Source organism: Neofelis nebulosa, chromosome 5 (genome assembly GCF_028018385.1).
Source record: "Neofelis nebulosa isolate mNeoNeb1 chromosome 5, mNeoNeb1.pri, whole genome shotgun sequence".
Taxonomy (NCBI): Eukaryota; Metazoa; Chordata; class Mammalia; order Carnivora; family Felidae; genus Neofelis; species Neofelis nebulosa.
The window spans coordinates 85,291,334-85,315,320 of record NC_080786.1 but is presented as its reverse complement, the minus strand read 5'-3'; the positions used below and the strand labels follow the sequence as shown (position 1 = coordinate 85,315,320).

Here is a 23,987-nt window from a genome sequence, read left to right as displayed (position 1 = left end):
AGGTTACTCTTGCCTGGGCAGGGTTAGGGAAGGGAGTGTGTGTGGGGAGAAAAAGTAGACTGCCACGCGTTGAGAAATGAGGAAGTGGAGAGGGGCAGGGGGAGGGACCGCGACGACACTGATTAAGAGGCCAGCAGGAGAGGCAGAGAAGCACTTAGAAGCTACCTGCTGGAGAGGGCACTTTGGAGCGGAGTGCTGGCACCACGGTTTTGTTTTTAGACTTGAGAGACCCGAACTTTTTAAAGGCGGAGGGGAAACAGCCTGGAGCCAAGGAGCCGTGAGAGGTGAAGGAGGAGGCTTTAAGGGCTCAATCCCACCTAGCGAGCTTCTTACAGTTTGCCAACTTCCACACCTCTTATCTCCTGTAATCATTTGAATAGTGTGAGGTTTGAAACACACACACACACACACACACACCGGCGAGACTGCGCCCAGGGGTTGTGAAGAGAGATGTGGACTCACTAGGTCCAGGGCGCTCTACACCACGTGAGGAAATTCGTGGAACCTGTCCAGCACCACCCAATTTAGGGGGCCAGGAGTAGCGTGTTCCTGGCTCCCAGGGAGGTGACATCTGCGCCGTAAACTCGGGGGCAGTGTGCTGTCTCAGATGATGTGTCACCATATGTCGCGGAGGGAGCCGGGTAGTAAGTAGCCCCTGAGAAGTGTCACCATGTGCTTCGAACCAGAGGCTGAATGCTTCCTGCGACGTATCCCGAAAGTGCGGTGGACCAGGGGTAGGGCGTGTGCCATCCCTTCCCTTTCTCGCGTTTAGGCACCTAAGAGTTGTTAGCCGCAGGGCGTAGTAACAATAGTGATGGCCCAGCTTCCCCGGCGCGGGCGCGGTAGGCTGGGGGCCGAGAGACTGCTGGAGCCCCAGGCAGCAGGTGGCGGGGCGCGCTCCCGGCGCGCGTCGCCGGAGGGACGCCGCGAAAACCAAACGCGCGATTTGTATATCCGGCCGGGGCCCTGCGCCGAGATAAAGCTTCTGCGGAGGGAAGTATTTAATTCGCTTCCAGCACCATCGGAAGAAACTCCTTCACGCCGGAGGCTGTGGGGTGGGCGCGTGGGAGCTTTCTCTTGGGTACGCTCCCCAGTCCACCGCCCGAAGCCGGGTGCGCCGAGCCGGTTGTCAAAGGCGAATTACAGTATTTTGTTTGTTTTTCGATGGGGAGGTGTTGCTGTTAAGGAATGAAAGAGGCCTGGATTAGAGCTAGGATCTGGCTTCCTCTGCATTCTAGCACAAGTTTCCTGCTCGACCTTGACTCTGGCCAAGTCTATTCCAGGCCCCTCACTGGTCCTCAGTTTCCCTGTTCATTAAATGGGAATTTGGACTATGATCTTGTTTTTGCACAGCCAGGGTGGCAAATTCCATCTCCTCCAGGCCAAAAAAACGCCGTCCTCTATGGGTAGCCTCCTCTCCCCTACACCCAGCTCTTTGGAAGGGTCCTCTTCTCCCCTTCTTTTCTTCGCCCGCCAAGGGGGCTGAAGGGGAGGTGGGCGGGGACTGCCCCATCGGCCCGCCCGCCTCCGCTGGCCCCGCCCCCTTACGTCCCCTCTGCGCCCCTCCGCCCTCGGCGCGGGGATGAGGCAATCACGTGACCTCACATCCGGCGCGGGAGTCCCGAGCTCGCAGCGCGCGTTCCCCCGCCCGCCTGCCCGCCTGCCCGCCTGCCCGCCGGCTCTCCCCGCAGCGTGATCCCGGCGCCACGGCGGAGGGGAGGGGGGGTCCGCGACGTCGCTGGCGGCGGGAGGCCGTTTCGGAGTGCAGACCGCCCCCCTCCCCTGCCAGCCTCCCCCGCCGCCCTCCCTTGTTCTCGCTCTGCCCCGGCAGCACGCCGCCGCCGCGGGCGCCGAGGAGGAGAGCGCGGACGCCCCTGTGCCCGGCGCGGCCCGGGCCTGCCCGCGGCGCCTCCCTCCCCTCACCCCGAGCCGCAGCGCGCGGCGGCGGCGGCGCCTCGAGCCCGAGCGACCCGCGGCCGCCGGCGCCGGCCGAGGGCGATGGGGCTGGGCTGAGGCGAGGCGGCGGCGGCGACAGCGGCGGGCCCGGGCCCCGGCTCCCCGCGGTCCCTCGGCTGCTTCGGCCGGGAGGCCGGCGAGGAGACGGCGCAGCGGCGGCGGGTGAGTGGTCGGGCTTTCCCGGGACGCAGGCTAGGGGTGTGGGTGGTGGTGATGGCGAGGGGTTGAGGGAGGTGAAAGGTGTTGTCGGGGGTGGCGGGTACAAGGAGGGCTTCTGGTCGGCTCCTCGGGCCGGAATCCGGCATCCCTTCCCGGGGGAGGTGAGTGGGGTGGGGAGCGGAGCGCTAAGACCGCGGAATGTGTGTCTGGGACAGGTGAGGCGAGGAGGAGACACCCACGTTGTGGGTGTGAAGGCCTGGGTTGGACACGCTGCCTGCGGGGCCGGCGAGTGTGTGCTGGGACTTGGGAGAGGGATGGTGGTCCAGCCCTTTTCGAAAGTCCCGGAGATGGTGTGGTCGAAGGGCCGGGCGCTTCATGTGTTTCTGCGGGTGCTGCCCGAAGGGATCTTGAGTTCGTCCTTAGCCTCCAAGTAGTGGGAGCTTCTTGCCAGTCACCGCATTTTACGGGTAACTCAGTGAGGCCCAGAGAGGAAAAGTGACTTCTGAATTGCTCAAGGCTTCTCACTTTGACTCTGTAAGCGAGCCGCAGAAAAAGCCAGGGTCCTCTCGTCCAGTACTTGTGCGGCCGCGCTCTCTACGGCCTTAACATCTCCCCCATTACCTTCGCATAGTTAGGCTTGGTAGGTGTTATGACCTCTTTTGAGGGGGTTGTGGCGGAGGGAATGGATTGAAGATTGACAGGTCCGTGCGGGGCTTCCCAGTTGGGAAAGCTTTTGTGACAGGTGTTTATCATTTCCTCTTCCCATAGATCTGACAGGAACATCCTTGGATCTTGGTGTCTGGACATAGGAGGTATGAATCACTCACGTAATTAACTCCTTTTAATCGTCAGTGTCTTAGAGCTATATTTAGTGGTTATATTAGTGCAAAATGAATGGGTATGGAGTTGTAAACCTAGAAACAGAATCCTGTGTTGCCTACGTATGATTCTGAACTGAATAAGTAGAACATTTGTGTACATGATGACTATTTTAGATCTATGAGTCAGGAAGTTAGACTTTTGTAAAAATCCAAGAAATGCAGGAAAGTTAAAGATTATTGCAAAATGAATACTGTCTTTTAAAGGCTTTGTTGCTAAAGTGAACGTGTTCTGATTCATTGTCTTTTAAAGAGTGATTTCATAGTTAAAAGTGTTTTACCTTTGGTTACAACTCAGCCTCTTTACCAAGGCACATATATTAATTTTGTTTCACTGGAATATATGGGGCAGTCTTTTCTCAGGAGGATTGTTACTTTGCGGAATAGGCTACAGTTGCCAAAATAAATGCATGTGGGCATCCCATTCTGGTTTAGCAATCCTTTTTTTTTTTTTTTTTTTTTAAAGCAGATCAGTTACTGGAAGTTTCAGATAGTAAGCCTATTATTAATAATTGTTGTTATGGAAGTTTACTTTTGCTACTCTCCTTGCCTTTGCATCATCCACTGTTAGATCAGGTGAGAGTGAGACAGTTGAGATTTTTGAATGTAGTTAGAACAGCAAAGCTAGTGTTTGCACAAGGCATTGGGTAGGAAAAGTGATGGCACTGGTTGTTTCAATTTATAAGCAGTAGAGTTATAAATGAAAGTATTGAGTAGCAGTTTATTTTGAAAATACAGTTGACAGGCTTTGATTTGATGCAGTGTTCAAATTATGTAGTAGGAGGGCTGATTTCTTTGTCTAGGTCAACCAGGATGCTTTATTTGGGGTATGCCAGGTAATTAAAATTTTAATTTGTAGCTGATTTGAGATAAATAGGATAAACTACATAGATAGGAAAAATAGTTTTATAGTAATTAGAACAAAGCTCTGTAAGCCTGAATGTCTAAACATTATCTTCTGATGAGTTTCTACCTGGTTTTGCTTATTACATGTTAGAGCTAAAATACTTGTGTTGGTTTAGTTAACCTTTAATAGTTCTCTCATTTAGGTAGTATCAGTTTCCTGCCTATGTTATAGTTCGAATATGGATTCTTAGATGGATAATAACTGTGTGTTGGCAGCTACAACATATTGTAGAGAAAGCATGGACATGGGAAATCATACTGGAGTTTGATTTTTGACTTTTCATAACTAGTTGTTTGACCAGTGCTGATAGTTACTGAGTAAGCTCATTGTATGGTAAACTTTGAATTTAACACTTCACATGAATTAATGCATTTAAACCCTGTCTTACAGATGAGGAAACTTGAGATTCAGAGATGTTAAGTTGCTTAGAGTCAGGTACAGCTAGTATGGTGAACCTGGAAATAGAAACTGCTTGTTACATACAGTAACAGAGTTAGGGTTCTGGCTGTCTTCAAAGTCCTTTGTATTCTAAGTTGCTTAACTTCCTGATCTTCATCATCATCATCATCTTCTACTTCTTTTTTTTTTTAATTAAAAATGAATACTCATACTTACCTTAACAGGTTTTGAGGATTAACTGAGCACTTGTATTCTCCATTTCCCTCTTGGCATTTCATATACTAAATCAGGTTATGCTTCTGTAACATGGTTTTGTAACCACTTGTGAATATAACGTTTTAAAATGTGAGCATACCTTATTCCCAAGATTAATAGTTGTCCTAGGAGATGGGCTACGATCAGTGATCTGGGGGCATCCTGTGAAACTGTCTTTGTTCTGTATTTTTTCCCAATGGTCTGGGTGATGGTGGAAGTAACTTTATACTTGTGAATGACAGCAAAATGGTTGTAGTTGCTAAAAAACAATTTTAAAAGGCTCTTGATTACGTGCTTTATCTCATGCTGGATTCTGTTCACTGGTAAACTTGATAACCTAAACTATAAGTAGTAAGTGGAAGACTTTGTGAATGGAACCTAAATTGAATAGCAGTTAGCAGCTTATCACTTGTTGAAGACCCGTACTCTTTTTTTTTTTTAATTTTTTTTTTTCAACGTTTATTTATTTTTGGGACAGAGAGAGACAGAGCATGAACGGGGGAGGGACAGAGAGAGAGGGAGACACAGAATCTGAAACAGGCTCCAGGCTCTGAGCCATCAGCCCAGAGCCTGACGCGGGGCTCGAACTCACGGACCGTGAGATCGTGACCTGGCTGAAGTCGGACGCTTAACCGACTGCGCCACCCAGGCGCCCCAAGAAGACCCGTACTCTTAAACCAATTCACAGTGTTATGTTAGAAGAAGATAATCCAGTGCCTGACATGTACCTGATACATCACCAGAAAGTTTGTTCCAGTGATGGGATGCATTCTGAATGTACTGTAGAGCTCATCTAATTAAATCTGCATCCAAGAGATAGCTGATGGGATTTGATCTTTGGTTTTGGAACATAGTTTGTGTGAAATGAAGCTAACTGGCTTATGGAGAGAATAAATCTGTAGTCACCAAAACCATGTTCTAATTAACCCATCTCACTAGTCCAGGAAACATGCAAGAAACAAGGAAATAATTGTTAGAGTCTTACTTAAATTTTGTTGACTTCATATTTTAAGAGTAGAGAAATAAGAGAAGATCAGAATTAGAACACATCTTTTAAGATTTATTTAAAAAAGTAACAGGTTCTGGGCTTATTGAATGTGGAGAAAAGTAGGTGGTATCTGTAGGGTAGAATGTCCTGAACTTAATGGTAGCTAATGATTATATAAGTTATGAGTTAAAAACATTTGTGTTAGTAAGATTAAAAATAGAGAGGTGATGTGAAATGTCATGAATAAATGGTAATAAAAAACGAGCACTTTGTAATCACGAGTTAAAAGATGTTATGGAATTAGTAAGGAGGGAGAAGAACGCAGTGAAGGAAAGGGAGAGCTGTTCAAGGAAACTTGAGGGTGCGGATTGCTGAGTTTCCATAGAACAGTTCTCCAGAGAGAAATGTCCCAATACCGGATCTGGTAACATCTTAGACCCAAAAGGCTCATAATGGGGCCTTTGTTAGGTCTGAGTGGTAAAATATTAACTCAGGTAGCAAACTTTAAGACTGCCAAATTAAAGGAGTTATGTACCACGAGGCATCTCTCCCAGGAGAGAGGCCATATAGACTTGAAAACAGAGCTCCACAGAAGCAGGTTTCTTTGAAGGTACATCTTTTACCTCTTCCTGTCACCAAAGGCCACTAATGCTGGTATGAACTGAGAATGCAGGAAGAAGTACCCTGTGTTTAAAGTTGATTTGTGTGTGTGGGATGCGATGAATTAAGTGAGTTGTAATCAATCTCTTTTTTAAAACATTGTTTTAATGTTTATTTATTTTGAGAGAGAGACAGACAGTGTGAGCAGGGGAGGGGCAGAGAGAGAGGGAGACACAGAATCCAAAGCAGCCTCCAGGCTCTGAGCTGTGAGCACAGATCCTGATGCGGGGCTCAAACTCATGAGCTGTGAGATCATGACCTGAGCTGAAGTCGGACACTTAACTGACTGAGCCACCCAGGCGCCCCTGAGTTGTAATCAATCTCTGAATGGAAATTTCTCTCTCTTTTGTTGACTCTTTCACTTACTCCCTATGATCTGTTGACACCCAGATTCTAGTTAGGTAAGAAATTGAATTTCTGGGAAGAGTGAGTTTAACTACGCAAAGTAGAATTTCCTGATTATATGATGTGGAATTTGCTGATGTATGTAGTCTTTTTCTCAGCTTTATTTATTTATTTTTTATTAAAAAAAATTTTTTTTAAGTTTATTATTGAGAGACAGAGCATGAGCATGGGAGGGACAGAGAGAGGGGGAGACACAGAATCTGAAGCAGGCTCCATGTTCTAAGCTGTCAACACAGAGCCCGACGCGGGGCTGAAACTCTCAAACCATGAGATCATGACCTGAGCCAAAGTGGGATGCCTAACTGACTGAGCCATCCAGGCGCCCCATTCTCGGGAATTTTAAATAAAAATACTTGGGTGCACCAGTTGGTGGAGCATGTGACTCTTGATCTTGGGGTTGTAAGTTCAAGCCTTGCCTTGGGTATACAGATTACTTAACAAAATCTTAAAAAAAAAAAAATTGTACCTCTTGTTGGGTGGTGGTATAAGACAGTTCTACCTCTGATAGCAAGCTAGATTAATTGATTATTTTATTTAGTTTTTTCTGTTTTCTTCATAAGGCATTTGTGAGTTGGACAATGAAATAATGAAGTGTGAGATTGGAAAACATTAATGCTGAATGGTCACAGATAGGTCAAAGACTAGTCCCTTCTTTTTATAGAAAAGGAAACGTGTCTGGAGAGTAAGTGATAGCATCCTAGTAAAGGATCTGGGCTTAGACGGTTTCTTTAGGTAGGGTATTCTTTCCACTCTTTCCTTTGTTCTAGTTACCGGCCCATCTCAAAACTCGATGTGCATTTTTTCTTTTTTCTATTGAGAACCAACGTTAAGGATTGCTTTTGATTACTTGACAGGCTTTTATTTTATTTTTATTTTATTTTAAAATAAGTCATGGAGTAGTTACTACATGTCTAGTGTGCCTTCTTCTAACAGCATCCTTGTTGCTCTGCTTTTTCCCATTTGTGAAAAAGGATGAATAATGCATAGTTATTAACTTACTTTGATACACAAGACCAATGTTTTGGTTCCCAATTCTTTCTGATCTAAAGGGCTGAGTAAAATGAAATCACCTTTTATGTGGGGGCTTTGGGCCTAAATTCTCATTTAAGGTAAAAATCCAATATAGTCAAAATTACCCTCGAAAAACTCCTTTAGGAAGGAATCAGTTTGAAAACTGATTGTTGACTGACATACCGTTTTTCACTTCCAACAGCCAGTTATTTCTCCAGCTTTTAGGTTATTTTTTTTGTGTGAGCTGGGTCATAATTGGTTATGTGAGATACCTTTGACAGGTGAATGGGACTTTAGATTGGCTGAGAAACAGCAAATTTATAGTCTCCATTGCATGCTCACTCTGGGACAAGGATGTAAAGGCAGGCATCCTGCCACCATTATTTAAAGTTATTTTTTCTCTTGTTTTTCTTTTTTTCCTATAGCACAGATAGTTGAATGAGTGTAATTAAAGGCATATATGATGTGAGTCCACAATGTAAATAATGGAGAAAGAAATTAGATATTTATGAAAATCTGTTCTCTCTCCACGGTTATATTGGGTGTTTTATAGCACACAAAGAACCTAGCATAATTAAAAGGCTCAATAATAACGTTGGAAATATTAGGGGACCATTTGTACTTTGTATAACTCTGGGTTGATATTCAGCTATATTCAGTGTTAGATAATGTCTTCCTTAACTACTAGTAAAATCTGCATTATTTTAAAAGAACTGTAGATGCACCTGGCTGGCTCAGTTGGTAGAGCGTGGAACTCTTGATCTTGGGATTATGAGTTTGAGCCCCATGTTGGATGCAGAGTTAACTTAAAAATAAACAAACAAACAAGGTAAGTTGTTAATGTTTTCCTTGAAATTTAAAGTATCTGAACCTAAACATTACTCTTGGGATAGCACAGTAAGAAAATACCGGTCTGATGGCTAAAGATGCCTTGGGAGAGGGTGTTATACATACGTATAGGGGTTAAAATGTGGGCACCAGAGCCACGTACAAGTGACTTTAAATTCCAGCCTCATCACTGATTAGCTCTGTGGTTGGGTTCAAGTCACTTAACCTTTTTTAGTTTCTTCATTTGACAAGTGGAGGTAATAAAAGCTACTGGAGAGAATTGTGAGGATAAGAGCCTCAGTAAATGGTAACACACTATTATTTGTTTAATGTAGTTATGGTTTAATAACATTTAGCATATTTGAAACAAATGTGTGTGTGTGTGAGAGAGAGAGGGAGGGAGGGAGGGAGAAAAGTGAAGAGAAGAGAACGTAGAGGGGGGATTGAGGATTGCTGCCTTTAGTATTTTAACTGGAGCAGCAGGCAATAATGACATAGTTTTGTATTCAGGCTTTTCATAGTAAAATACCATGATTTTGCATCTTTGGGAACAACATCCTAAAAAGCTCAAGCTGTTAATCTCATGTATCGCTAATGTACATTTTATGTATATTTTTATCTTTCCCTTTCTTTGGGTGTGTTTGCAGTCATTTCCCCCTATCCTCTGTGTTACTGTTACCCATTGTCTGTCCCTGGCCATGTTATAAAATTTAAAAATATGTTTAATTAGGCTTATTTAGTGGAATTTTATGTGATTTATTTTCATTTAGAAATACTGATTAGTGAAATGTGTCTACATCTTTAAAAGGAAGGTTTGAAATTTTATTTTCTTTCTGTGGCCTTTGGATTGATTTCTTTAAATGTGGGTCACTGGTTCTTCAAAGACCAAAGATTTTTCATTCATCTCTAGATTATGCCTTAACTTTTTTTTTTTCTTTTTAATGTTTACGTATTTTGAGAGAGGGCAGAAGCAGGGGAGGGGCAGAAAAAGAGGGAGACTGGCTCTGAAGCAGGCTCTGTGCTGACTGCAGGGAGCCTGATGAGGGTCTCGAACTCATGAACCAAACTGCGAGATCATATGTAACCTGAGCCAAAGAGGTGCCATCAAGTTGAGGTGAGCCATCAAGGTGCCCTAATTATGCTGTAACTTCTTAAGCCATCAGTTTTCTAAGCTCATTTATAATTTATTTTGTCCATGATTTCCTAAAGTTTCTCTTAAAAAAAAATTTTTTTTTGCCTTACTGTTTTTCCATGCATAAAAGATAGAATCCTTATTTACATGCCAATTATAATAATGTGTTTCAGTTTACTAAATAAAATGTAAAGTCCTACAGGCAAGTAGCCTAATTTTGTCTGGAGCAATTAATTATTTGAACGACTAGACTAACCTAACAAGTTCTCAGTTAAAGTCGATTTTTACTTCAGGGATCCTTTTGATAGGAAAATATGCTTTTTATAGTGATTACTACTGCCTTAGAGTTCATTGATGGATAATTTTGAGCTAACCCATGCTTGTTTTCTGTTCAGTTTTTGGTGAGAAGAACAGGATAAACTGCTTAGTTAGGTTCAAAAGCATCTTAATGTGTTTTTCTCTTGAATCCTTTCTTATCTCTGATGCAGCCCATAGTGAATGACCCTTCCTCATGTTGCCTTAAAAGTATTGTGGCAATTACCAATTACTGTAGCACCTACGTGTTGTGATTTTTATAGGCAGGAAGGAAGGAAGGAAGCTTGGTTAGGGCCTTTTGGTTATGCTCTTAGGATTGTGTTGGCACATCTGATTATTCAGTGTGTTTTAGTCCTGTGTGTGCCAAGCACAGGGCTAGGTGCTGGATATATGTTGATGAATGAGTTCTGCCATCTTAGAGGTGAACAGTCTAGCAAGTGAACACAGTGCTGATGTGCGGTACAAGCCCAGAAGACACCATTCACATTGTATTGGGAATGGGGCCCTGTGTCATGGCCTTTGGTCTCTTTCTATAGAAAAAAGTTCAGAATCTCCATCACCTGCAAGTTAATCCATATCTGTATCATATCAGACAAGGCCCTTCATCATAGAGACCACCCTGTGCCCCAGTCAGTTTAGGTAACTTGTATTCCTGACATTTTCTAGGATTTCTCACCTTAGTACTTCTTCTTTTTTTTTTTTTTAAGTTTTTATTTTAATTCCAGTTACGTAACATACAGTGTTATGTCAGTTTTGGGTGTACAGTGTAGTGACTCAGCACTTCCATACGCCTCCTAGTGCTCCTCATGGCAAGCGATCACCTGTTGAACCCATCCCCAGCTGCCTCCTCTCACCTCAGTACTTCTGCATGTGGTGATTTCTCTGCTTGGATTCCATCCCTCTGTTATTTTCCCTCTTTTTACTGCCTGTTTGCTTGAGGAACTTCACACCGTTTAGGTCTTATATCAAGGGATAGTTCTCTGAAGTCTTTTCTGTCCTTTGCCCTCCTCTCCCTGTTCCTCATGCTCCCACGATACCTACTTTATAGCAGCACATAACCATTTTGTTTGATACGTGTTTGCTTATCGTCTAGTTTACTAGACTTGGCTCCTTGAGGTTAGGAGTTTAATCTTTGTAATCTCCAGCATTTAGCACAGTACTTGGCACATGTGGGCAGTGACATCCTAAAACATGACTTTTTATGAAATCAGAAGTGGTGATAAGCCATAATGATTTGTGCTGGAATGTTACTTTAATATTTAGAGATTTATCCTGAAATGTTAGGATACTTGGGCAACATTGATTTTTTTCAATTAATGTGCCTTTTCCTAAATCAAGCAATGGTCTAGGGTAGATTTCAAGATACTACTGGCTAGGATAAAGACACTGTTTTAAGTTCTTTGGAGAACATGTTGGTGAGCCTTTCTGTCTAGAATAATGAAAAATTGACCATAAGTGGTCTCTAAGACAAGCAAAGCTTTTCTTTTTTTAAAATTTATTATTATTTTTAAGTTAAATCCAAGTTAGTTAACATAGAGTGTAATAATGATTTTAGAAGTAGAATTTAATGATTCATCACTTAGATATAGCACCCATTGCTCATCCCAACAAGTGCCCTCCTTAAGGTCCCTTGCCCATTTAGCCCATCCCGCCCCCCAGCACCCCTACAGCAGCCCTCAGTTTGTTCTCTGTATTTAAGAGTCTCATGGTTTCTGTCTCTCTGTTTTTATATTTTTGTTTCTCTTCCCTTATGTTCATCTGTTTTATATCTTAAATTCCACATGTGAGTGAAATTATATTTCTCTTTCTCTGGCTGACTTATTTCGCTAAGCATAATATACTCTAGTTCCATCCATGCTGTTGCAGCTGGCAAGATTTCATTCTTTTTGATTGCTGAGTAATATTCCACAAACAAAGCTTTTCGATCGAAGAATGGGTGACCCATAGGATTGCAGTAGCACTCTGTTTCTGCCGGTAGCACCCATGGCTGCTACCGTGGGAGTGGATGTGGTGACGAAATGAGAACACTTGTGGGAAGCCCAGTCAGGAATACTCTTAGACTTTTGCGTGGGCCAGCTTCTGAATGCTAGAACTACAATGCCCATTCCCTCTCTCTTCTACTTTTTTTTTTTTTAAGTTTTGTTAGAGATTTATCTTAGATTTTCAGCTTTGAGAAGCTATAACTAATTTACATATTAACTTCTGAACAGAATGTTGATGAAGAGGAAGTTGTTGATACTGAAGAACACGGTGCTGTGGGTGGAAGGTGTATAGGGTTACATGAAGTCGGTAAGGGGCCTGGGAGAGGTTATTGGGAGAGTTGGAAAAGGACATTGGGATGAGTATAGGAGCATGCCAAAGACAAAATTTACTTGGTTGTGAAATTTTACCCTTTCTTCACACCCCTTGTCTTGCCCTGTCCCATTCATTCACCTATATTGCTTAGTGCTGGCCTCATTCTCAACCTTTAAGTTTTTAGTCTGTACGTCCAATGTTGTGGGACAAATGTTCTGACACATACAGAGGGACAAAGATGGGAGATGTCCTCTGCTGGAAGGTAAAGGGACACTCAAAGTATGGTGGAGAACATACTTGACCAGGGTCTGGAAAAACTTGTAGGAGTTCTTTAGCCAAACTGTTAGGAAAGGGCATGCTTGGCAGAAGGAACAATGTATGTAAAGGAATGGAGGCAGGAAACGGGCCCTTTGAGGGATTAAAATGTGTTCTATATAGATGGAAAGTAAGGTTTGTAAGAGGTGAATGATAACCTTTGGTGAAAGAAAGGCAGGTGGTGTTGATGGCTAGGCAGGGCCAGATTCTGAAGGATATTAACATGTTTTCCATTTAGTTGTGACTTTGTCCTTGGAGCCCAATTGGCTCTCTCCTCTACTTTACTTCCCCATGGTAGGGAAACACATAGTATTGTGCATTGTAAGACTTTTCAATTTTTTGCTAGTGAGAGGACTACTCAACTTTCTTAATCCAGTATATTTCTTCAAATGATACAAGCGGAGGATGCCTTTTTTTTTTTTTTTTTTTTTTTTTTTTTTTAAAGTAGGCTCCATGCTCAGGGCAGAGCCCAGTGTGGGGCTTGAACTCATGACCCTGAGATGAAGACCTGAGATGATATCAAGAGTCAAACGCAAAACCAGCTAAACCACCCAGATACCACAGGGATACCTCTTTTTTTTTTTTTTTTTTTCTTCTATAATTTATTTTTTATAATTTACATTCAAGTTAGCACATGGTGCAATAGTGATTTCAGGAGTAGATTCCTTAAGCCCCTTACCCATTTATCCCATCCCCCCTCCCACAACCCCTCCAGCAACCCTTTATTCGTTCTTTATATTTAAGAGTCTCTTATGTTTTGTCCCCCTCCCTGTTTTTATATTATATTTGCTTCCCTTCTCTTCTGTTCATCTGTTCTGTATCTTAAAGTCCTCATATGAGTAAAGTCATATGATATTTGTCTTTCTCTAATTTCATTTAGCATAATACCTTCTAGTTCCATCCACGTAGTTGCAGATGGCAACATTTCATCCTTTTTGATTGCCGAGTAATACTCCAGTGTGTGTGTGTGTGTGTGTGTGTGTGTGTGTGTGTGTGTGTTGTGTACACACACACACACACCACATCTTGTTTATCCATTCATCCATCAATGGACATTTGGGCTCTTTCCATACTTTGGCTATTGTTGATAGTGCTGCTATAAACCTTGGGGTGCATGTGTCCCTTCAAAACAGCATACTTGTATCCCTTGGATAAATAAATACCTAGTAGTGCAATTGCTGGGTCGTAGGGTAGTTCTATTTTTATTGTTTTGAGGAACCTTCATACTGTTTTCCAGAGTGGCTGCACCAGTTTGCATTCCCAGGGGATGTCTCTTTAAATATTTTATTTTGGAGGGACTCTAACCAGTTTGGGAAATGCTTCTGCAGACCATGGGAAGCTATTGAAATTTTAAGCAGAAAGAAATAATCATGTCTGGTTTGTATATTGTTAAGAATGAGGAAGACCAGAGAGGGCATCAGGACCTGAGTTGAGGCAATGTCGATGGAGATAGGGCATGGTGAGGTGGATGTGAGAAAGGTAGAAATGGTAAGACTTAGTGCCTAGTTGGATACAGGTATGGAATAGGAAGGAGTCTAGGATGACTTCCAAAATCCTGGCATGGAGCTTTATGCAAATCATATTCATTTTTTTCTTTTTATTTAAAATTTTTTTTAACGTTTATTTATTTTTGAGACAGAGAGAGACAGAGCATGAACGGGGGGAGGGGCAGAGAGAGAGGGAGACACAGAATCGGAAGCAGGCTCCAGGCTCTGAGCCATCAGCCCAGAGCCTGACGCGGGGCTCAAACTCACAGACCGCGAGATCGTGACCTGAGCCGAAGTCTGACGCTTAACCGACTGAGCCACCCAGGCGCCCTGCAAATCATATTCATTTAAGGAGTAGAAAGATAGAATAAAGTTACTGAATTTTAGCTGTATGTAAACATGTATGGTTGATGTTTAAATCTGTGGATCTGGAGCTTGAGAGAGATTAGTGCTGAAAATACTGATTGGCAGCTCTTGGTAGTTTTCACCATAGATGGATCAGTGTTGCCACCCTTGGTCCTTGGGTTATTATAAAGAGAGAAGGCCGGAGAATATTAATTAAGAAGTGGGTAGAGGAAGTGGGGCCTCGGGGAATATTAATAATTAAGAAGTGAGCAGAGGAAGTAGAAACTTGGTAACCCGGCTACCTGCCCCATGACCCAGGCTAGTGTAATATGAAGTATAATTTAGAATTGTGGGAAGTAAAAGGTGTTGGCCATCTTGGGAACCTGGTCAGTATTTACCTTATGAAAGAGTGTATTTCAGGTACATTTGGCTTTGAAATGAATTTTTGGAAACCAGACCCTTGAAAGATGATACTGTCTGCATGTTAATTCCTTAATTTGTTGGTAAGGTTTTTTGACAGAAGTCACCCCATGCTTGACTTTGTGGGAAAATAAAAAATGCTGATTTTGGTTAAGTGAAGTTTATTTTTTTCCTGTTTTTAAAAGACGATATTGACTGAAAACTGGTCAGTAAAGTAGATAAGGCCTGTAAAAGTGTTTTGTAAACTAAAAATCCCTGTACAGATGTCAGTTACTACTGTTATGGTTGGCATAGTGCCCAAATGCATTGGTCTTTTTCTTTTTTTTTTTTAATCCTGAATAGTGGATTACAAAATGACCATAGGAAATGAGAAATTTCAGATTTCTATGATGGTTGTACCATGAGTAAGACCATTATTCTCTTCAACAGCAATTTAAAGTGTTTTTGGAATACTTGTTGAGTGCAGATGTTAAGGGCTTTGCACTTCCTTTCAATGCTGAGTCAACATGGGCAGGTTTCAAGTTGGGGAAAAGGAGTGAAGTGGAAGAAGACAAATTCACATTATTTTAAAAAGATGATCCAAGTACTTACCAATTATAATTGCAAATTAGCAGGATTGTACTTTTTGTACAGAATAGTTTCCTAGTGACTTTATGCTTCTTTTGTGGTCAGGTCTTCATAACGTCTGGAAAAATGAAATGTGAACTGTAGTGTTGCACAGATGATGAGTGAAACTAATTTTGCTTTCTTGCCAACATAATACAATAATCTCGAAGTGAACAACGCTGAGTTAATAAAGAAAAATTATTTTGGAGTTTGCTGTTAATAAGAAAAATGAACATCTCTGGGGTCTGTGTAACTCCTTAACATACTCCTTACAGACTTAGAATGTAATTTCCTGGAACTTTTTCTTCCCTCTGTTTTTCACTTTTTGACTATTCCCTACCCACCCTTGCCTCTTTTCCTCCCAGTTCTTCCTCTCCACTCTGCTCTGTTTAGGTACCTGTCTGTGCACACTATTACTTTTTGTTTCATTGTGCGGGTACAATGTAATTGTTTTGAATAGGTTCAGTCAACAGTTTAAACTCAGTGCTGTACTACCAACAATGTACTTTTGCTCAGCTGAAAGGACATAGTACTATGGAAAGTTGAGACCCACTTCAAGTAGTACATGCAGTGACCACTGCGTAATGATGGTTACCTGCCAATAGCAACTATAAGGTTTTATCTAAGCTACATGTTGGCTTCTGTGCAAAAATGTAGATAATATGAGTCTTAGAATTAAGGAATGTTTAAATTTTATTTTATTATTACTATTTTTAAGGTAAGCTCTACACCCAGTGTGGGACTTGAACTTATGACCCCAAGATCGAGAACCACATGCTCTACTGACTGAGTCAGCCAGGTGCCCCTCAGTGTTTAGATTTTAAAGAATGAATGTTTAAATTTTAAGTTCACATTGCTGATTGAAATGTCATGCAAGTTTTTAGGGATTTGGATCAATAGCATTACATTTTAGAAGAAATAATCACTAATTTGCATTAAAATGGAAGAAACATTCATATATTACTTAACTAAAGACCTTATCTTACCTCTGAATTTAAAAATGTAACTTTTAGTTTGGGCAGTTAGGCTCACTTAGTGTGTACAAACTGTAATTGGAACTCTAGATTTGTCAATTTGTATTGTATTAAATACCAAACAAGTTCTTTAGTGCTTGTTTTAGAATACTTGTTTCAGTTAGGTTTTTCTGCTTGTAAGTACCCCTAAAGCACAAAACTCATATACTCTATTTCCTGAGTTTGAAGAAACTGTTAATGGTAACATGTATGTATATGTACTTGTACATGTGACATGGATTTCTAATTGAGATTGGTGGATCCAAGTGTGGGAATATTAAATTCTGATGTACTCTTGGTTTTCCAAAACAGTAGTACAGATTCACTCTTAACAGCAGTCCATAGGGTGCTCCTTGTTTTTATTTATTTAGCCAGTTTAACGGGCAAGTAGTGTTTTACCACATAATTGTATGCTTTACCTCACCTTGTTCTCTAATAGGTTCGTGTACTTTTAAAAAAAAATTTTTTTAACAGTTATTTATTTTTGAGACAGAGAGAGACAGAGCATGAACGGGGGAGGGTCAGAGAGAGAGGGAGACAGAATCTGAAACAGACTCCAGGCTCAGAGCAGTCAGCACAGAGCCCGACGCGGGGCTCGAACTCACATACCGCGAGATCGTGACCTGAGCCGAAGTCGGACGCTTAACCAGGACTGAGCCACCCAGGCGCCCCCGTGTACTTTTTAATTGTTACTGTAGTCCCTTCCCTTACTCCATGACATTGTAAGATCCCTAAATTCTGGTTTCAGACAATTGTGAATTCGGGAGTCATCTTTGTAAAGGCAGTAATAATACACCTGCCTTCTTTTCCCTTCACCACCATTATCATTTGTTTTATGTCTTATTTTTTCATTGAGACACATGAGACAGAAGTTATATATCTATAGAAAACTCTGCTTTCCCAGATTAGTATTTCCAGTGGCACTAAAAAAAAAAAAATCTTACAACTTTTCATAATCACTTTTGATCAGCAGCTTCTCTATTAAGGCTAGTGAAAACTGTCAGCCTCTTTCCTTATCAATGTCGGAACATCACCTAGTGGTGAAAGAGTGCAACAGCAAGATGCGTATGGAGGCAATACTCGTGTAGGTCAAAGCTTTCATGGTTGGAATGTATCGTTCGGATTATTACAACTGCTTCATTTCAGTGGAGAAGTTGAAACCAAGATAGGTGAAGGAACTTGCAAAATAGTTCATGTTGAATTAATTGTCTTTTTTGGGGGGAGGGGGTAAAGTTGTATATCTCCTACAATTCCTAGTATAATAATGAACATGGCATATATGGTTACTTAATGCTTGTAGATGGACTAATTTGATTAAATAATTTAGGATTTGCTGCTGTTTATGTTGTGTCACTGGCTACTACTTTGCTTCAGTGGAGCCAAATTGTGGAGGGGACATCAAAATAAATACAAGCAACTCTAGCTTCCTAGAAATGTACTTGTTAAGGGGGCCTTCAAAATGACTACTTTTCTTGCCTGGGGTAAAAAACCTGATGAAGAGAGATCCAGAAAATCTGGAGAATGGTTTGGTAGAGCACCGTGAAGTGCTTTGCAGGTTTCTACAAGTTTCACACCCAAGGGTGGCCATGCATTGGAGAATTAGAACTTTGTACATACGCTCAGCCTTCCTTCTTTCCTTTCTTTAACTATTTAGATGGTAAAAGCATTAAAAAAGCACCAAAGTCTCTCCCACTGGCTCACCCTGCGATACAGTATCACCACTGGTGGCCACTGTGTCCAATTTATCGATCTATTTGGTTAGGGGTAGATGCCAGTTTTCTTTCTAGGCCTACTGATTCTGCCTATTTTAAATATTCACTCTGTAGGACTGGTCTTATTGCAGTGATCTTGTCTATTATTTACTATTGCCTGCTGCAGCATTTTTCCTAATAGATGGTAAGATTTTGAAATCAGTCTAGCAATTATAACACTTTTGTAAATCTCAGTCCTCGAATGTGAAGCTTTGAAAAGTCACATACGTGAAGATTTAAAGGGAGGTTTGAAAGTTTTAAGATCAAAGCAGTTTGAATAAATTAAAAAAAAAACCTCTCATATAAGTAGACATGTAAAAAATGTAAGCTCTTTATTATGTTGTATGTAAAAGAATTTTTACACATTTCCATTTTTTACAAAGCAAAAGTTAAAGCATAAATATCAATTGTCAGTCCAAAGCTACTTTTCCCCATTTTTACTAAATAAGTGTTTTGCAGTTGACCAATACTCAAAGCCACTATTTTATCTAATGATGACTCTTACCACATGGAATTTCTACGAATAAAAGGGTTGATTTAATGTATTTAATGAAAGTGATAAAAACATACATAGGTATGCTGTAGTGTGGGCTAAGCTGTAACTCTTCATGTTCCTAATATTAACCCGAAGGCAGATAATTACCTTATTTTTCGTAATTATAACTTATTTTGTTTTAGCTATCACATTGTTTTGTAACGTACAAAAAATATAATTATACAAAGACTGCACTTGACAAATGTAAATACAGTCTTGGTTTGGTGTGTTCTGGACACAATGGTCTTCCTTGAGCCTAAACACAGAAACAAAAGCATGTATTATAAGAGAAAGTTCAAGATGGGAAGTGATAAAACGGGTGTTCAGCAGAGCTTTGTTAAAATGTAGCTGGTATCCTTGTAAAATTTCCACGTATTCATTAAATTATATTATGTCATTCTTATTGTTGAGAGCTGACTTGAAGTGTTAGGTTTTGCCCTCATAGAGAGTTGTGGCATTTTGGTTCCTGTAGTTCGGAGATTGAGTTTAAAAAAAAAATTCTTTTTACACAAACATTTGTGTAGCTATTAAAATGGAGTAAAGTAAGGGCTTATATGTATTAAGGCTCTTTTTATTTCAAATGTAAAGGGAGAGCTGCTTTTGAGTTTCAGAAGGTTATCTTAGTTGCCGTGGATGCTATGGATTTGACAGTGAAATAATATTCAGAGTGCTGACTGAACTGTTTTTACTTCAGGATCTTTAAAACACCTTTTGCTGAGTGGGCCTTCAAGATGGGTTTATCAAATTTTTATTTAACATGGGTAGGTATGTTTAAGTCTCAGAAAAAAAAAAACCTATAAGTACAAAGCCAATAGGATGATTCATTCTTTCAACAATGCAAGGTGACCCTTTTGAGTCTTAGTCTTAGTGCAGTTTTTAATTTTTAAAACTGCAGAGTGTATATTACAAACTTATAAAAAGTGTTATGTAAACATTTCTTTTACAGTAATTCAGTTTTGTGAATTTTGAGTAATAATACATTTTTAACTTTAGTTTTTTTACTTCCATCTCTCTGAACTTGGCAAATACTGAAGTAGAAATTTAAAAATGTGTTCTTCAAAATTGCTTCACTTGAAGTTTTACTCGTTACAGGTCACTTTCTAAGTCACTTTGTGAAATTATATACTTAATAATTCTGGGCACATCTATGGAATATCCTTCAAACCCTCCACACATACTATTATAAAACTTTTGTTCCAACTAATAAATTCAGGTTTGAAGCAAAGATGGCTTAGAGGTTCGGGGATTTCTATGCCAGTTAAGGCCAACCCCTCTTGTTTTAGGAAATGAGATATGACTCTTATCCTAGAGTATTATACTTCAAATGGTTCTTAGTAATTATATAATGTGAAAAAAATCAGTAAACTTACAAGAACTAGCATTTGATTTAGTGAGATTTATTCCTGATAGCTTCACTTTGTCCTGTGCTGCTCTTTTTACTCACAAAAAATCAAGTTCATTGTAAATGCAAGGAAGGGTTTGGTTAAGCACAATAGCCTATAAGCTCCTTGCTATTTAGATAACATCAAGGCTGAGGCATGCACTGTGGAATTGGGAATTCAATGTGCTAGCTAGATATGACTTAATTCAAGAGGAGCTTTACCAGTGGCAGTTAGATGGCAGAAGGGTGTATCTTCTGAAAGTCCATTTAAAGTCCCTGAATATAAAAACCCTAAATTTTAATATCTTAGTCATCTTGAAAACAGTTCAGAAAGAATCAAAACAATATTTGGCAGAAAATTCTCACCTGAATGGATTTTTATGCTTAATTTTATTTTCATTATTAATAGCCAGATTTTGAAAGTGCTGCTGATACAGCAATTGGGAAGAATAATGATATAGTACTTTTGGTAAGAAAAATTTCTTTAATTTGTTTTCTGTAATCTAAAAATTGACCTGATTAAAAACCATGTATGCACTCTTGCAAACTACCAAAGTTATATTCTGTAAGTTAAATGGATTTTAGAAGTTTGGTATTAATGCTTCAAATGTTCTAATTAGATATATGGTAGAATAGTATTTAATATATATTTTCATCCTTGTAAGCAATATAACTTAAAGTATATTTATAGATTTTTATTTTCATGGAGTCAAAGAAATGTTAGAGGCTTTGTATTATGTACCTGTTTTTAAAATGGAAATATACATTTTATAATATGTATATGTTTTAAATGTAAGCTGCTGCAATTTTCTCACTGGATTTTATTAAAAGTTTATATGAAAGTCTTGGTGAAGTCTTGATAATTTCCTATGTGGGTATGTTTAAAGTATGTTTAAGAGAGTATGTTTAAAGAGAATAATAATTGATGGTTAACTTTTTATTTAAATTAAATTATTTTTAATATCAACTTCAGTAAAATTGGTAAGACTTAAGAATTTTGCCTTAAAAAGTAAGCTAAATTTTAGAACAATAACAGTTATAAAAAAGAATAATGAGATACAATGGTTAAGAATTGTATTTTTAGATGATTATGAAAACTAGATTGTTATAGGCAACGTATGAAGATGAGATGATGTAGCTGAGTTAGATTGAGGTGAAGTCTGTCAAGATCCATTTGGGGAAAAGATTTTGAGTAGTTGTTAGTACGTGAAGTTAATGAAAACATTGAATATTAATGATAATTCTTTTTCTAAAATTATAAAAGCATGCTTATGCATCTGCTAATACATTCTACATTGAAAAATTAGGATTTCAAAAAGTGGGGAAGTACATCTGTATTTCTAGGCAATGGATAAAAGACAAAAATGAAGAAGAGTGAGAGTCAAAACTTAGCAGTAAGAGACTATGGATAATGCCTGGTACTTGATTGGTCGGGTCAGTGGATTTGAGATTTATAGAAATAGAGTTCTCAAGGTTTATGGCCTTTGGTTCCAGGAATGAATATCTTCTGAAATTTTTTTTCTTTCTAAAAGCTTCAGATGAGTGCCTTTTATTTTATTTATTTAAAAACACTTTCTATTACATTTTCTACACACTAAAAAAGTAGGAAGATTAGGATAATGAACTCTCATGTACCTGTTATGCAGCTTTTAACTCAGCTGTAGCAATTACTAACTCATGCGATCCCCTGATGAATAAGTATAGGTTTTTTAATTTTTACTTTTTTTAAATTTGGAAGTGAGTTCAAACCTGCAGAAAAGTTGATATATTGGTGTAAAGTTGTTCATTAAGTTCCTTGATTATCTTTCTGACATTTGCAGAATCTGTAGTGATGGCTCCTTATTCCTAAAATTGGTAATTTGTGTCTTCCTCCTTCCCCCTTTGAGTCCAACTAGAAAAATGATCAATTTCATTGATTTCTACTATCAGTTTTATTAATTTCCCTTCAGTGCTTACTGTGGGTGTAATTTGCTGTTCTTTTTCTACTTTCTTCTTCTTCTTCTTTTTTAATGTTTATTTATATTCGAGAGACAGAGAGAGGGAGAGAGAGAGAGAGAGAGAGAGAGAGAGAGAGAGAGAGAGAGAGAGCTCTCAGCACAGAGCTTGACACGGGGCTCAAACTCATAAACTGTGAGATCATGACCTGAGTCAGATGCTTAACCAACCAGTTGAGCCACCCAGACGCCCTGTTCTTTGTCTGCTTTCTAAAGGTAGACATGAGGTCATGATTTTAGGGCTTTCTTTTCAGAATTTGAAATTTAGTGCTATAAATAATTTCTAAATACTCTTTTAGCTGCATCCCACAAATTTTGATATATCTTCATTTTTGTTCAGGATGTTTCATATTTTCCCTATTGATTTCTGCCTCATGGATTTTTTTCTCTACTTATCTTTCTCTTTTGGTTTCTAATTTAATATAATTTTTTTAAAGAATTTATTTTGTATGACTTGAATTTATGTCTTGGAATATGGTCTTTTTTGGTAAATGTTCTGTGCACATGTTCAAAGAATGTATACTTTGCAGCGGAGTAGACTGTTCTGTAAATATCAGTTGGGACCAATTTGATTGATAATGTTATTCGGATCTTCTAAGTCCTTTGTGTATTTTGAGGATCTGTTAAATGTATACATGTTTAGGATTACTGTTTTATGTTAATCAGTTGACCCCTTTGTCATTACAAAATGACTTTATCCTTGGTAATATTCCTTGCTTTGAGATCTACTTTGATATTAATACACTTATTCCACCTTTAATTTGAATAGTGCTTGCAGGGTATAGTTTAACTTTTAGTCTACTATGCCTTTATATTTAGGTTGCATTTCTTTTAGGCAACATATACTTGCTTATGGCCTTGCTTTTAAAACATAAAACCGTAATCTCCATCTTTTAATTGTTGTTTAGACCATTTATATTTAATGTGACTATTGATATTGTTAGGTTTATCATTTTTTTAATGTTTATTTTGAGTGAGAGAGAGAGGGAGAGAATGAATGGGGGAGAGGCAGAAAGAGAGGAACAGAGAATCTTAAGCAGGCTCCGTGCTGTTAGTGCAGAGCCCGACTTGGGGCTCAGTCTCATCAACTGTGAGATCATAACCTGAGCCGAAATCAAGAGTTGGACACTTAACCAACTAAGTCATCCAGGTACCCTGCCATTGTTTAAATTTTTTAATTTTTTTATTTTAGAGAGAGAACATGTGTGAGTTGGGAGAGGGACAGAGGGAGGGAGAGAGAATCTTAGGCAGGCTCCATGCTCATCGTGGAGCCTGATGGGAGGCTCAATCCCGTAACCCTGGGATCATGACCTGAGCCAAAATCAGGAGTCAGGTGGTCAACTAACTGAGCCACCCAGGCACCCCAATTTTTAAAATTTATTTATTAAAATTTTTTTAACCTTTATTTTTGAGAGAGAGAGAGAGAGAGAGAGAGAGAGAGAGAGAGAGAGAAAGATGAACAGAGAGAGAAGGAGAAACAGAATCCCAAGCAGGCTCCAGGCTCTGAGCTGTCAGCACAGAGCTCAATGTGGGGTTCAAACACGTGACCTAAGCTGAAGTCGGATGCTTACCTGACTCAGCCACCCAGGCACGCCCCCCCCCCCTTTTTTTTAACTTTTAGAGAGAGAGTACGTACACACAAGCAGGGGAGGGGCAGAGGGAGAGAGAGAATCTCAAGTAGGCTCTACACCCAGCATAGAGCCCCTTGTAGGGCTCCATCTCACAACTGTGTGAGATCATGACTTAAGCCAAAATCAAGAGTTGGATACTTAACTGACTGAGCCACCCAGCCGCCCCAATATAGTTAGGTTTAAATCAACCATCTTGCTGTTTGTTTTTTATTTGTCTCTCCTCTTGTTTCCATTTTCCTCCTTTTCTTTTTCTGTTACATCAGTTGAGTATTTTTTATGGTTCCACTTAATAACCTCTTGATTTTTTTTACTTGTGACTCA

At 39.9% G+C, this 23,987-nt stretch overlaps 1 protein-coding gene across 7 annotated transcripts in view; it reads left to right on the top strand.

The window, feature by feature from the left end:
* Nucleotides 1-190: 190 nt before the first annotated feature.
* ATP13A3 (ATPase 13A3) overlaps nt 191-23,987 on the top strand; it is a 91,224-nt gene continuing 67,427 nt past the window's right edge. For 3 of the 7 annotated variants that reach the window (XM_058730890.1, XM_058730891.1, XM_058730884.1), the window contains exons 1-2: nt 1,615-2,118; nt 2,884-2,927. The gene's annotated coding sequence lies outside the window, so the exon portion shown is untranslated. Of the gene's footprint in view, nt 285-1,613; nt 2,119-2,883; nt 2,928-20,450; nt 20,511-23,987 lie in introns of those variants that run through there. The other 4 variants (XM_058730886.1, XM_058730885.1, XM_058730889.1 and 1 more) reach the window with 4 other exon arrangements.